This window comes from Miscanthus floridulus, chromosome 7, assembly GCF_019320115.1.
Source record: "Miscanthus floridulus cultivar M001 chromosome 7, ASM1932011v1, whole genome shotgun sequence".
Classification (NCBI taxonomy): domain Eukaryota; kingdom Viridiplantae; phylum Streptophyta; class Magnoliopsida; order Poales; family Poaceae; genus Miscanthus; species Miscanthus floridulus.
The window spans coordinates 69,519,972-69,532,063 of NC_089586.1; the positions used below are offsets into that span (position 1 = coordinate 69,519,972).

At 40.8% G+C, this 12,092-nt stretch overlaps 1 pseudogene; it reads left to right on the forward strand.

The window, feature by feature from the left end:
• LOC136463393 (11-beta-hydroxysteroid dehydrogenase A-like) overlaps positions 1 to 10,018 on the forward strand; it is a 51,909-nt pseudogene extending 41,891 nt beyond the window's left edge.
• The last annotated feature ends 2,074 nt before the right edge of the window (positions 10,019 to 12,092 follow it).

The following is a 12,092-nucleotide window of genomic DNA, read 5'->3' on the forward strand; positions in this document are numbered from 1 at the left end:
GAATATTAATCAAGTTTTATATGTGTGCAACACAACAGGCTACCAAGGCAGCACAGCTCAGGTTCTACGAGACACTGAGATCCGAGCTTGGCTCGGAGGTGGAGGTTGCGGTGACTATACTGACGGCAGGATTCGTGGAGTCTGAGATGACCAAAGGCAAGGCCATCCAGAAAGACGGCGACGTCGCCATTGACCTGGAGGCCAGAGATGTAAGTTGCAACAAATTAAGCTATCTATATTCAGTATATCTCAGTTATGTCAAGTAGCAAAGCTTCCAACGTGAGGGACATGTACATGTCGTTTGCAGGTGCAGTTTGGGGTGTTCCCAGTGGCTCGTGTCGACAAGCTGTGCGAGGTAGCCTTGGACGGCACACTACTACAGGATTGCCTTATTGTTCCGGGCGGTAACGGCCTTTAGTCCTGGTTACCGCGCCGGGACAACGATTCCGAGATTAAAGGTGGAACCTTCAGTCCCGGGTTATCGAGCCGGGACTAAAGAGAAACCTTTAGTCCCGATTGGTGTTACCAACCGGGACTAAAGGCCCTCCAGTTGAGCAAACGTGGCCGCACCCTTTAGTCCCGGTTGGTAACCCCAACCGGGACTAAAGGTTCATTTTCTTTTTCTTTTTTTTGTTTAATTTGTTTTCAGTTCAGTTACACATATTTGTTTAATATATAATATATTTTTATGTACGTATTCTACGCTGCTAATATAAATACACGCACGCATATAATTACATCTAATTCTATCTCGAGCATTATTATATACGAATAAAGTATAAAACTATATATATTATAGATATATATGTATATATACAACACTTTCATAATCTTGTTCTCGAAAATAACGATATCAATAAACATTTAATTTACACCATTTATTCCTTAGGATCAAAGTAGAACTCGCCGTTGGGATTTAGCACTTTTTCTAGAAGAAATCCTACTATTGACTCTTGAACTGCTTTCAGATGGTCTTTTTGCATGACCCTTTGTTTCAACCATTCAGTCTTGCATTTGAAATAAAAGGAAAAGTATTAATACATATATATATATATTCATTTAAAAATAAATAAAAAATTGATATATACGTACTCTGAGGACATCTTCAGGAGTTCTTCTTACGTGCGCAGTGATAAATTCACAAACGTAGTATCCACACAAGTTATTACCTGGTTGCTGCCGCAAACACCACTGTACGAGAAGAAGATTATTCTCATCATCTCACACGTAAATTGAAGTACGATATAGTAATTAAACACGTGGGGAAGTATATATAGTACAACTTACTGGTATTTCAACTACATTAAGTGGTGCCTTGCAATCCTTGCGGTGTTGCCGAATAAACTCTTTCCAAACTCTGTGCGACCAATAATATATGATCGTTAATAAATTATGGCAAAGTCTATTCAATAATAGTTGTGCGCGAGAGATCGAAATTACCCCTGGATAATGTCTATCATATCTTGGTATAGTGCCCGCTCTTTTCTCAACGAGTCCAAGATTACGAACCGACTTGAGTTTAACTCAATGACAATGAGTATCCAGTGAAACCTGCATTGGTTTATACACACACGTACATGCATATAAGTTGTATTGATATTACATAAAATGTGTAGACTACATTATTATTAACACTTACTCAAAGTTGTATGGGAAAAGTATTGTTGTCTTGTCGTGCTGCTTCACGAAAAACCTCATGATATTCTTCTGTGCTTCAGATACCCACTGCTCCTTGGCAATAATATCGGTTTTGAATACGATATAAGGATCAATGAAGCCAACACTGGTGTCTTGTATTCTTTGGAGCTCTGACATCTAGAATCTGTATATAAATATAAGTTACATGTGAGGATAATTATATACACGTACGCATGGAAGTGAGTTTATTAAATAAAAGTAAGAATCACTTACAAACAAAAGCAGCTAATGATTGATTTGTCCAGAGCGTCCATGTGGTATAGTTGATGCAATTCTTCGAAACTAATATGTAAGATGTCATCACCACGGAAGTAATGATGGTCTCTAAAACTGACAAAGATCCACTCCTCACCCCTGCCACACGTCTGCATATATCACTTGTTGAGCAAGTACATTTGCGTACCCAGTTCATTCAGAGCCGCAGGGTTGTACAGACTTTTGCCAAATTTATAAGTCTTCCAGGTATCAACTTCCAGGTTCTGGATTGGAGCTTTGCTCGTCAATTGATCCAAGGTTAAACCAGTATCTTCAAAAAAAGCATTAAGGTCTTGAACCGACACTTCTCTAGAGTTGTCTGGTCGATAGACTTCTATGTTGGAACCATATTCATTAGCAACAACAAGATTTTGCATTGGTTGCTTTTGTTGTCCGAGCTGTGGGACATCCTTCCCTGATGCTCTTTTCCTTTTCTTATCTGCATCATGTGACTTCACGAGGGAGCGGTCATAGTCTGATAGTGGCGGAGGCTTACGAACTTCAAGCATCTTTTTCTTGTGAGCTTCGACCTTCTGCCTCAGCAGATCTCGTGGTATGTAAACATATGGCTTCTCCTTAAGCTTCGCTTGTCTCTACTTTTGGATATCTATAAAAAAATCTTTCACTTTTTTGTCTTCTTCAGCTGCTATTTGCTCATCAGTCTTTTTAGGAAATATTTCTTGAGAAATAACTCTTTTTTTGGGTCTTCTTTGCTGCCGGGACCTTAGACGTCTCTGTAGTGCGTCGCTGTGGAGGGGGTGGGGGCGGTGTTGGAGACCGGCGTGGAGGCGATGAGGCCGGTGTAGGAGACCGGCGTGGAGGCATTGGAGATCATTGTGGAGGCGGTGGTGCCAGTGTAGGAGTTGGAGATCGTTGTGGAGGCAATGGGGCCGGTGTAGGAGTTGGAGATCGCCGTGGAGATGAAGTCGTCTCGCTCCCCACGACGCTATGATGAGATGGGGAATGAATGATTGGGCTAGGCTGGGGGGAGACCCTACTACAAAAATAAGTTGTGAGTCAATTATTTTTGAAGCCAATAGAAAATTAATGGAAAATAATATTTCATTCACTTTCATTCGTACCTAGGGTGAGGTAGGGGAAGCGGTGGCGCCCCAGGAATGATGATGAAGCGTTTGCACCGTTGAATAAATGTCTTCTCTGCTTCTCCTAGTGTCTTCTCTCCATCACCGCCTTCAATGTCAAGAGGAACATTGTTGTAACCTTTGAGCACTCTATCGACCGAGACGCTAGCATATCCAAGTTGAATAACTGACCCATGGATTCTTGGTGTCTTCGTTCGGTCTATTGGAGATACAACCCCAATAGCCACCATAATTGATGCATTATTACCATCTAGAATGTGCAGCTCACATGTTGTTAGAGGCTCAGTAATGTCATCAATAGGGAAGCGCAACCCAGCGTCATCTTGAATAACTGGCAGCTCCGTGAAAGCACAACTGCTTTTCATCTGACCAACGGGGCTAATGGTGACTCCCGGTGTTGATTGCGATTGCATTTGACTTATTGCTAGCTGCACTTGCCTCTTGATCTCCTCCTGCATTCTTGCCTCAAGAGATTTTTCTCGTTCATGTGATTTAAGCAATGCTTGTCGTGACTCATTAACAAATTGCTCCAATACACAGATTCGGTCTGCCTCCTCATCCTTCTTTCTCTGGTGGCTTCTGTAGGTATCCTTGTCTGCTGGGAATGCTTGTACCCACGAAACCGCCCCATAGCCTCTTGTTCGACCACCGTGTTCAGGATTCTCTAGGGCATATGTCAATTCATCCTTCTCTCTGTTGGGCTTGAAAACACCACTATCAGCTTCTTCCCTAGCAGGAGCTAGTCTCTGTGTTGCTCTCTCAAATTTTTGGCTGAAAATTAGCTTGCCAATGTCTGGGTCTAGGCTTCCCCCATGAGCGTAGAACCAATTTGTAGGCGTCGAAATTTAAAAATCACAAATTTGAACCATCCAAACATTCTCAAATGGAAAGTTGACCAAAACAACAATTGTAGATCTTGATGAGTTTAATAAACTTGGTATTCAAAACTTTTCAATTTGAAGTCATTTAGAGTTCATAATACTAGAGTCAAAGTGTTGTTTTTTCATTTGACCAAATTTGACTTGGTCAAACTTGCTTAAATGAGACACTAAATGATCTCAGATGAAAAATCTCTAAATACCAAGTTTGATCATCTCAGCAAGATCTACAATTGTTACATAGCTCATTTTCCCATTTGAGAAAGTTTTATCAAACACTAGTCACAAATTCTTCAATCTCATATAGACTTTTTAAAACTATGTCACACACTTGTGAAATTTGAACTACATTTTGTTCAAAATTTCTCAAATGAAAAAATGGCCTATATAAGGATTGTAGATCTTGATGAGCTGAACAAACTTGGTATTCAAAACTTTTCAATTTGAGACAATCTAGGGTTCTAAAAACTAGTTTGTAGACATTGAAATTTAAAAATCACAAATTTGAACCGTCCAAATTTTCTCAAATGGAAAGTTTACCAAAACAACAATTGTAGATATTGATGATTTTAACAAACTTGGTATTCAAAACTTTTCAATTTGAAGTCATTTAGAGTTCATAATACTAGAGTCAAAGTGTTATTTTTTCATTTGACCAAATTTGACTTGGTCAAACTTGCTAAAATGAGACACTAAATGATCTCAGATGAAAAAACTCTGAATACCAAGTTTGATCATCTCAGCAAGATCTACAATTGTTACATAGCTTATTTTCCCATTTGAGAAAGTTTTATCAAACACTAGTCACAAATTCTTGAATCTCATATAGACTTTCTGAAACTATGTCACACACTTGTGAAATTTGAAACATATATTAAACATATGACAATGTGAAGTCATAACATATTACATAATATCCATCTCTAAAACATAATATATTAAACATGCATTGTTGTATCATGCAGGCACAACAGTGAATTTCTTCTTGACGTATGACCCTTGGTTATGATCTTGTCGTAACCATGGAGTGTCTTCATCATTTAACATGATGCTTGGATCTTCTTCACTATGAAGGGTGGAATTTGGACATTTCTTTCATAATCTTCTGACATGTCTGACTTGTCTTCAATTCCCACTATATTTATTTTCCCAGAAAGAACTATGTGGCGCTTTGGCTCATTGATCATTGAGTTGATGTCTTCGTTTTTTCCTCTCTTTGATTTTGTAGACATGTCTTTCACATAGAACACCTGACTCACATCAGCAGCAAGGACGAATGGTTCATCTTTGTACCTAATATTGTTGAGGTCCACTGTTGTTATTCCATACTCTTTATCGACTGTTACCCCTCCTCCGGTCAGCTTCACCCATTGGCACCGAAACAAAGGGACTTTAAAATTAGGTGCGTAGTCTAGTTCCCATATCTCTTCTATGCGGCCATAATATGTTTGTATATTCCCATTTGGATCTATGCCATTTATGCGACCACTACAATTTTGATTGGTGCTCCTTTTATCTTGGGCAACTATGTAAAATGTATTCCTATTTATCTCGTACCCTTGGTACGTGAGGATATGCCACGATGGTTGCCTAGCCAATAAATACAGTTGCTCATCAATATTGTCATCGCCTTGACATTCTTTTCGCAACCAACCACTGAAACTTTCCATGTGCTGACGCCTAATCCAAGCTTCAATCTTCCCTGGAAACTTGGATCATAAGAACTCCTTATGTATCTCGATGTATGAATGCACCAATGATGAGTTCTGAAGAACTATATAGTGTGCTTTATTGAAATAATCATCTTCCATGCTGATATATATTTTCTTCCCTAAAGTTCCTTTACCACTGAGTCTTCCCTCGTGTCGCGATTCAGGAACGCCAATCGGGGCAAGGTCAGGAATAAAGTCAACATAGAACTCAATGACCTCCTCTGTTCCATAGCCCTGGGTGATGCTTCCTTCAGGCTTAGAACGGACTTTCACATATTTCTTCAAGACTCCCATAAACCTCTCGAAGGGGAACATGTTATGTAAGAACACAGGTCCAAGAATACTAATCTGCTTCAGCAAATGAACTAGGAGGTGTGTCATGATATTAAAGAAGGATGGAGGGAACACCAACTCAAAGCTGACAAGACATTGAACCACATCATTCTATAGAGTAGCTAGTTCCACTGGATTGATTGTCTTCTGAGAAATTGCATTGAGGAATGCACATAGCTTCACGGTGGCTAGATGTACATGTGGAGGTAGAATTCCTCTTAAAGCAACTAGAAGCAATTGCGTCATAAGCACGTGGCAGTCGTGGGACTTTAAGTTTAGGAATTTCTTCTCTAGCACATTTATTATACCCTTTATATTGGAGGAGAATCCCAATGGGACCTTGATGCTACTTAGACATTCGAACATGCTGTCCCTCTCTTCTTTGTTAAGCGTGTAGCTAGCAGGACTTAAGTAATGATGTCCATTATCTGTCTTCTCTGGATGAAGGTTGTCTCGTTCTTTCATGGCCTACAAGTCCTGGCATGCTTCAAGTGAATCCTTTGGCTTCCCGTATACACCCATGAATCCTAACAGGTTCACACAAAGATTCTTTGTCAGGTGCATCACGTCGATTGTGTTGCGGACCTCTAGGACTTGCCAATAGGGTAGCTCCCAAAAGATGGACTTCTTCCACATGGGTGCGTGTCCCTTAGCATCTTTGGGAATAGATTCGCTGCCTTCTCCCTTTCCAAATACTACTTTCACATCCTTGACCATTGCGAGTACATCTTCCCCGGTTTGGTTATGAGGCTTCTTCTGGTGGTCTGGCTTACCTTTAAAATGCTTCCCTTTCTTTCTTACTTGGTGATTCAAAGGAAGGAATCGATGATGGCCAAGGTACATGACCTTTCGACATCTTTTCAAATATATACTATCAAGGTCATCAAAATAATGTGTGCATGCATTATATCCTTTGTTTGTCTAACCTAAAAGATTACTTAAAGCAGGCCAATCATTGATTGTTACGAACAACATTGCTCGTAGGTCAAAGTGTTCTTGTTTGTACTCATCCCAGACACATACACCTGGTTTGTTCCATAAAACTAGAAGTTCTTCAACTAATGGCTTTAGATAGACATCAATGTCATTGCCAGGTTGCCTCGGACCTTGGATGAGGATCGGCATCATAATGAACTTCCACTTCATGCATAACCATGGAGGAAGGTTGTAGATACATAGAGTAACTGGCCAAGTGCTATGACTAGTGCTCTGCTCCCCAAAAGGATTCATACCATCTATACTTAAGGCGAACCTTAAGTTTCTAGCCTCATTTGTAAACTCTGGAAATTCCCTGTCTATCGCTCTCCACTGGGACCCATCAGCTGGGTGTCTCAGCATATTGTCTACCTTACGGTCTTCTTTATGCCACCGCAACAACTTTGCATGGTCTTTATTTCTGAACAAACGTTTTAAGCGTGGTATTATAGGAGCATACTACATAACCTTGGCAGGGATTTTCTTTCTAGAACGTTGTTCACCCTTGATGTCACCAGGATCATCGTGCCTGATCTTATACTGTGATGCTTTACATACCGGGCATTCATCCAAATTCTCGTATTCATTGCCATGGTAAAGGATGCAGTCATTAGGACATGCATGTATCTTCTAGATTTTTAATACCAAAGGGCAGACAACCTTTTTTGCTTTGTACGTAGTGGTGGGCAATTTATTTGGCTTTGGAAGCATCTTCTTTATGAGGTTCAATAAATTCCCAAATGCCTTGTCAGATACACCATTCTTTGCCTCCCACTGTAGCAATTCCAGTGTTGTACCCAACTTTTTTTGCCCCTCTTCGGCCATCGGGTATAGCAACTTCCTATGATCCTCAAGCATGCGCTCGAACTTAACTTTCTCTTTTTCACTTTCGCATTCTTGTTGTGCATCACGAATGGCATCGCCAAGAGCATCACCGAGATCATCTTCTGCCGCTACCTCTTCTTCATCTCCCCCCATTGTAGTATCATCAAAGGCACCATACTGAGCAATAATGTCATCAATGTCTAAATCTTCTCCTTCACCTTCTTCGATCATGACCCCGCTTTCTCCATGCTTAGTCCAATATATATAGTTTGACATAAAACCTGACTTAAGCAAATGTGAATGAAGACTCATTGAGCTTGAATATTCCTTTAAATTCTTACATAGGGCACATAGACAGCACATGAAACCATCCCGCTTATTTGCCTCGGCCACACCTAAGAAATAGTGCACGCCCTCAATAAAGTCTTGGGAGCGGCGATCGGCATTGTACATCCAATGGCGTGACATAATCTGCATTACACTACAAATTATAAAAACCTTGAACATAATTAAGTATTTTATTACACAACATAGATGACACACACGGTTGATTAATTAACTAAGCCTGGCTACAACGTAAGCAATCCCAACTATCACTAAACAAACTAAAACTACAATGCACTTCAGTAACATAATTATTTCGTGACTGTACACAACTAAAACAGACAAATCATTTGTCTGTTGAATATCAATAAGCTTCTCCTGCTTGCTCACTGCCTCATCATCAGCAGCCGCTACCTCAAGCGCACCCGAATTCTATACATATGTAGCATAATCTTTCTCCCAGTACCAACCATCGCATCCATTGCCCTCCCACTGAAATTAAAGCCAAAAAATATTTAGTCAAAAATATTCAAGATAAGCAGGTCAATTAACCATAATAATCAAATGCGTAAGAAACTCACATCGCGATCCGGGCACTTGTAGAAAACACGACCCTTGTTGGGTCCCTGTCTCTTGACTCGGTACTCCATCACAATCTTTTGCTTACACTTGCTGTAGATAATGAGAGGGAGTTCTGGCCTCAGTCGTTTCGCAACCGAACGAGAGGTCGAGGATCCGGTACCAGTTGTCATCTACTTTCTATACTTATTTTTGCAAACTAGTGTAAATTTCACATTTTCTAAAATAATATATTTAAACAAAACTAAAATTATTTATTTATCTAACTAAACCAAGAAATATGTACTATGTATAATAGTAAAATACCAAACTATCAAGTGATTTTACTATTGTAAATCATCATGTGATTTTGAGCTAAAAATGACATAGAAATCATAATCAAATCCACCATATCAAGTTACTTTCTATACTTATTTTTGCAAACTATTGTAAATTTCTCATTTCTAAAGTAATATATTAAAAAAAATAAAAATATTTATTTATCTAACTAAACCATGAAATGTACTACATATACTAGCAATACTAAACTATCAAGTGATTTTGATGAACTAATTTAACTTTTGTTTATCCAAACATATATGCAAATCATCATGTGATTTTGAGCTAAAAATGACATAAAATCATAATAAAGTCTAACATATAAAGTTACACATGCATCTACATCGCAAAATGAGATAAGCTACTGATAAAACATAAGAGGATAAAGTTTGTTACCTTCAAAATCGAAGAGCAACACCAATGAAGGGGGAGAGAGCAAGAACAACATCAAGCTGAAGAACAGAGGCAGTGAGTTTGAATGGAATGGCTCGGGCTCGGGGAGGAAGAAATGAGCTGATCTATAGGCCGGGATAATTAGTCCCGGTTAGGGGGCCAAACCGGGACTAAAGATTAATCTTTATTCCCGGGACATCACCCAAACCGGGACTAAAAGCTTTAGTCCCGGCAGGTATTACCAACCGGGACTAAAGATCCCTACCCCACGGACGACCGTTGGGCAGGAACCTTTAGTTCCGGTTTGTATTACCAACCAGGACTAAAGAAACCTTTAGTCCCGGGGGCAAAAAATGCCGAGGCTAATGCCAAATTGGGATATCGTTCTAAAGTCTATTCTCTAGTAGTGGCATCCAGAGAGGCGACTGGTACGTGACATGGCTGTCGATGTACCTGCCGATGCCGCTCATCGCCTGCATTGCCCCCGAGCCAGCTACTGAGCCAGAGAATGCTGGACGCCACTAGAGCCAAGCGCTTCTACCCACCGTCGCTTCGGCATCACCCGGGTATCAAGACGGAGGGGACTCATCACAAACAAGATATCGATGCAGCATCAAATGTGTAGTAAGGACTGATCACAAGTGTTCAGGGAGGGCCGCAAAGGGCCGTGGTACCCAAAGTTTATGTAATTTTCATTCAAGAGTGAGTGATGTCTTGTGGCTAAAGGGATCCTAAACTAATTTGGTGGTTGTTGTTTATGTAATTCAAGAGTGAGTGATGCACAACTTCAATATAATGGTCAGTGGTCACAAAACAATTCAAGATGATATATGCATGCATCCATGTTGCTCTTGCTCGTCACGAGGCCAGCTGTCCGTACATTTGCGCCTTGCCCATGTCATATAGTTTAGCCCGGCCGTGTCCATAGTTAAAGTTAAGCATTATCACAGCCCATGTGAGGGAATAACAAAAGGCAATGCGGCCTAACCCAGGTGTTAAAGCCACCCACCACCCACAGGCAGGCCGAAAGCAGCTCATGGCCTATTAAATCGATAAAGTTGCTCTATCACGATCTCTAACTCGTTAGAAAGGGCCGTTTTGCGCTAGTGGGCTTGTGGCCTAGCCTGGCCTGGGCTGGTGCATACGTGGGCTACCACAATTGTTGTGTATTAGGTTGTGTGCCGCTAAGGGATGAAAACCGAAACAAACGGGCGAGAAAATCCCTCTCCCATTTCTATTTTTATATTTTTTTGGTGAAAACGGGATTGAGATTGGAAAAGCTGGGATTGGAATATGCGGGTATATGGAAATAGGCTAAGACGGGCAGAAATTCAATGGAAACGGACGGGAGACGGGAACTTATGTCGGGAATAGCGCCCAAGGATAGTTGTGGTAGTTAGCAGGTGGTGATGGCCATGTCTATCGTATGTATTTCACCACGTTCGGGCTAGTTCTTACAACAATGGGTTCAATTGCGGTTTACTTCTACCAACCATCTCATCCCTTTTTTGTTGGTGTCGGGGCCATAACCCGAAGTGCTATCGAATCCTAACTTGTTATTTCTTGGCTTAGTTATACCACTAGTCTTTTATTACAGTTGTGCTTAGTAGTAGAAGTAACTTAGGATCTTTGTACTTGCTCGCTGTCCACGCACTAGCTAAACCGTGTATCCAAGTCTCTTCTTTTCTTTTGTGTTACACTACTTTTTTTATCGTTACCCCCGTTTAGAGTTAGGAGATTGTTGTAACTTAGTCATCAGAAATCATATCAATCAATCTTAGACATACGCTTTCCCTGAGGATATAATTAAATATGATACCTCGGGTGAAGTGTTGCATCGAAATTATGTACGCTTGTGGAATTGTCCATTTTAGCATAATAAATATCAACAATCACCTTGGTTGTTCTTTGCTGGCTCCTATTGATTGATTATGAGGGGTATTGTGCCCACCCTGCAGGAGATCATCACGAAGAGCAACTCTGGTGGAATGCTCGAGGCTAGTTGTAGTGCTCTGGGTTGATTAGATTCTTGCGGCACCCAAGTTTAGGGTCAAGCTTGGAGGCTTGTTAGTGCACAAATTGGTCACCAAAAGACTCACTTCATCGAGGACGTCGGTTGCTGGCAAGCAACCGAACCTCAGGGATAAATCTTGTGTCATCTCTTTCCCCAGTGGTTTGCAATTCTACACTCGTGCATTACATTTGGGCACTTAGCTTGTGTAGCTGTTGTTTGCTTGAGTAGCTCTCTAGTTGTAGTTGTAGCTCTAGTTTAGTAGAGAATCTAGCTTAGTTGCTTTAATTTGCTAGCTTAGCTCAACTAGAGTAGTTGCTAGCCTCTTGGTTGCTTGAGTGCACTAGTGCTAGAGTTTTCTTGCTATAAGAATTGTTCAGGAGGCTTGCTTTGAGGTGGTGTAGGCTAGGCAATGTAATGACTATTAGGATTGTGTTTTAATCTAACCATTTTGTTCTACGGTTATCTATTAGTAGAGAAATTTTAATAGGCTATAGACCCCCCTAACCATCTAAATCATTTCAACTAGCCATCAAGCCATGCCAGCATGGACACACCTTGCATCAGGCCGTGGCGTAGATCGTGGGCTCCGACGCTGTGGCACACGGGCATGTCGCCTAGCATGGGATGGTGGTGTTCAACGCCATCAATGATGCATGGGCCGACGCGGTGTGGTGGCACTCAACAC